The sequence below is a fragment of the Aplysia californica genome, unplaced genomic scaffold (genome assembly GCF_000002075.1).
Source record: "Aplysia californica isolate F4 #8 unplaced genomic scaffold, AplCal3.0 scaffold01183, whole genome shotgun sequence".
NCBI lineage: Eukaryota > Metazoa > Mollusca > Gastropoda > Aplysiida > Aplysiidae > Aplysia > Aplysia californica.
This window is the reverse complement of record NW_004798453.1, coordinates 15,667-19,039: the sequence shown is the minus strand read 5'-3', so window position 1 is coordinate 19,039 and position 3,373 is coordinate 15,667. Positions and strand designations below refer to the sequence as shown.

Sequence of the window (3,373 nt, the reverse complement as noted above, 5' to 3'; positions counted from 1 at the left end):
TGTTTGCTGTTTTATGTAGAATCAATATACAAAAATAAAAGTCAAGTACATTAAGAGTAAAATTCTATTTACCGTTTAATTACGTCATAATTCATAAGCGTGACGTCGAGAGTCCAATGCCTATTATCCCAAAAACGAAACGGGCATACTTTCCATAATAATGGTCCAATTTTCAAAAGAAAAACATCACTCATTTTGTTTTAAAGAGTTCTTTAACTTGCTTTTGGGGGAAAAGGATTAAAATTGAAAGCAGTTTCAATCTTACATGCATAACTCAAGCAGGAGGTTGGCGGGTACTCTGGGTTGTGGTTTGTTCCTTTTTCCCTTATTAACAATCAACCGTCCTTATTCTGTCCTCGTTCCTTTCTGTGTAGGTTACTCTCTTTTAACACCTCTAATCTTCGGGACTTATATGGCCTATTTGTGTTGCAAGTGCTGTTAAACCCAAACTAAAACTAAACTAAAAAGCTTAACACAGACTTGAAGAATATATACAAAATTCAACGAGTATGGTATAAAGCGGGAAATCACCATAGAATATTATGATAATTACTGAGGGTCATCGAATATAAATATATGCATCATGCAATGACTCATCATACCCCGAAAAACAGCGACATCAGTTCTATGATCAACTGAGTGACCTTTTAAACACCGTGGATGACAAAGATAATGTGACAATCATGGGGGACTTTAAAGACAGAGTGGAAACAAGGAAGACGACGTGTGAGAGATACATGAGGCCACACAGTGACAGAGAAACAGATCAAAACAGCAATGGAGAAATTAATGCTATTACAGTTGTGCGCAGAACATGACTTTGTTATATCAAATACCTTCTTCCAACATAAAAGGAGTCAAGTTAAAACTTGATACAAATGGAATGACCTAAAGATAGCATCACAAATTGATTTTATCCTGGCCAAGAGATCGAAACTGAGAAAAATCAGAGACTCAAAAATGATTCCCATCTACATCACAGACACTGACCACAGACCAGTCATCATGACTATTGACACACCAAACAGGAAAAGGCCAGAAGCAAAGAAACGACGAGAAGTCGTAAATCTCAGAAATATAAATGACAATACCAACAAAGATGTATTTCACAAATTGCCCAAACAACTGGGAGACATTGAAGAGGAATGGAGCCACTTCAAAGCATGTGTGTACGGAGCATTAAAAGAAGAGTTCGGCACCAGGAAAACAAGAGGGCGGAAAAAGAAAACAACTATATGGTGGAATGACTAAGTGAAATACTGAAAGAAGCCGCCCAACTGAAGAAAAAGGCAATCACAAAGTGACAGAAGTCAAAGACATAGGAAGATTATATCCTATACAGAAAGGAACGCCGCTATACATCAAGGGTAGTAAAAGAAGCTAAGAACAGGTCCTGGACAGTATATGGAGAACAGCTGATAACAAAATGTAAAGTAGACCCTTGAGAGTTTTACTAGAGAGTTAAAAACATGAGGATGCGGGAAGAACCTTTCAACCCAACTGAAATAGTCGATGATGAGAACGGAAAACCTATTTTCAGAAAGCCAAAAATTAAGAAAAGATGGACACGCTTTTTCCCGGAGCTGCTGAATCCTACAGCAGAAACAACAGCAAACAGCTTCTCAACGAAAGAAACCACTCCAGAACCATCTCTACTGCTGAGTGAAATCCAACATGTTATAAAGAAAAGCCCGACAAACAAAGCGATAGACGTTGAAAACATCACAGCAGAAGAGATCAAACTATATGGCGACATCGGAGAACTCTGGTTATGGAGGATATTTAACCTGGCCTGGGCAAAAAAACAACACAGAGCCTACAGAGGAATATCCCTTCTCAGCCGCGTGGATATAACGTTTGCCAAGATACTGGAAATGAGAGTGAGACCAATTGTAGAGACTCAACTCAATCAATCCCAGTTTGGCTCCAGAAAAGGCATCGCCCCGGCGGGTAGTCTTAGAGGAATATGGTGTAAAAGGACAATTGCTGGAAAACATCATGGCTCTTAATAAAAACAGCCTGTGTGCCGTAAGGTCAACAGAAGGACAATCGGACTGTTTCCCCATCAGGTCTGGGGTGAGACAAAGGTGTGTTCTCTCTCTCCGCTTCTCTTCCTCACTTACATGGATGGATAAGATCACGAAAGCAGCAAATGACAACATCAATGAACTGAACGAGCTTCTATTTGCTGGTGACCAGAGTACATTAAATACAGATGAAGAGGAATCACAAAAAGACACCACAAAATTCATTAATGAGGAATGTAAACACCTAAATACGAAAATCTCCATTTCAAAAACAGAAGTTATGAAGGCTAGAAAAAACCCCCAGGGAAAACTCAACATCCTTATTGACGGAACACAACTCCAACATGTAGAGGAATTTAAATATTTGGGAAGCATCTTCACACTAGATAGGAGTATGGACAAAGAAAAAAAACCAAGAACTATGAAGGCAAATGCTGTGACCTACCAGCTAGCACCCCTTCTCAGTCATAAGAACATCCCAACTGAAGTGAAATCCCAGCTCATCAATAGAATCTTCATACCAACATTAACATACCAGTGCCAAACACGGTCTCTAAACAAGGCATGAGAAAGGAAAATCAATCCACGCGTAATTAGGTGTCTCCGCAAAACCATCAACGTCACCAGAGGGGACTGCATAAGGAACGAGACCATACGTCAACCAGGAGTAAATTTATTAGAGCGTCAAAGAGTCAAATGGTTCGGACATCTAACCAGAATGCAACATAAACAGCTAGCGGCTAGAGCTTACCACACCCGCGAATCAGGCTTTAAATCAAGAGGAAGACAAAGAAAGACCTGACTGGATGGGGTTAAAAAGGTCCTGGAACAATATAACTATTAACATATCTATTACTGACGCCGAAACCTGCACTTCCCCTTGACATCCTAAGGATACCAGAGGAAGGAAAAAGTTAAGTAAAGTAAGAACTGAGGAGCAAAAGTGCTCACTTTGTTGCAACTGGCATTTTTCTTCGCGGTTGTTTCATCAGTGAAAAAGAGTAATAGGCTTACTCTGCTAATACCGTGAGTTGAAAGGATGGCGGCGGTGCGCTTTTCCCTTTCGTCAACCCGCAGCCACTTCCCGAATCGTCAGCCACCTCCCAACCTTTGACACGGGTCAAAGTTCCATCTATTTATAGGTAGTTACCGGAACATGTATAGGTGAAGTGATGTGCCGTGATGTGCCGTGATAGTCGCGATATATTATTTATTGAGATTGTTTTGGTCTCTCTTTACAGTAAAACTTATCACCTCGAGAATTTCTTGAAGTTTTTCCCTGGACTGTGCCTTTACTAAAATCTCGAATCTAGATCTAGATCTAGAGTTGTAATCTAGTGGCAGGT

At 40.1% G+C, this 3,373-nt stretch overlaps 1 protein-coding gene across 1 annotated transcript in view; it reads right to left on the bottom strand.

Annotated features, from left to right (window-relative positions):
• Positions 1 to 3,373, bottom strand: part of LOC100533271 (fasciclin-like protein) — a gene marked incomplete at its 5' end in the record, with an annotated part of 21,378 nt that overhangs the window by 9,799 nt on the left and 8,206 nt on the right.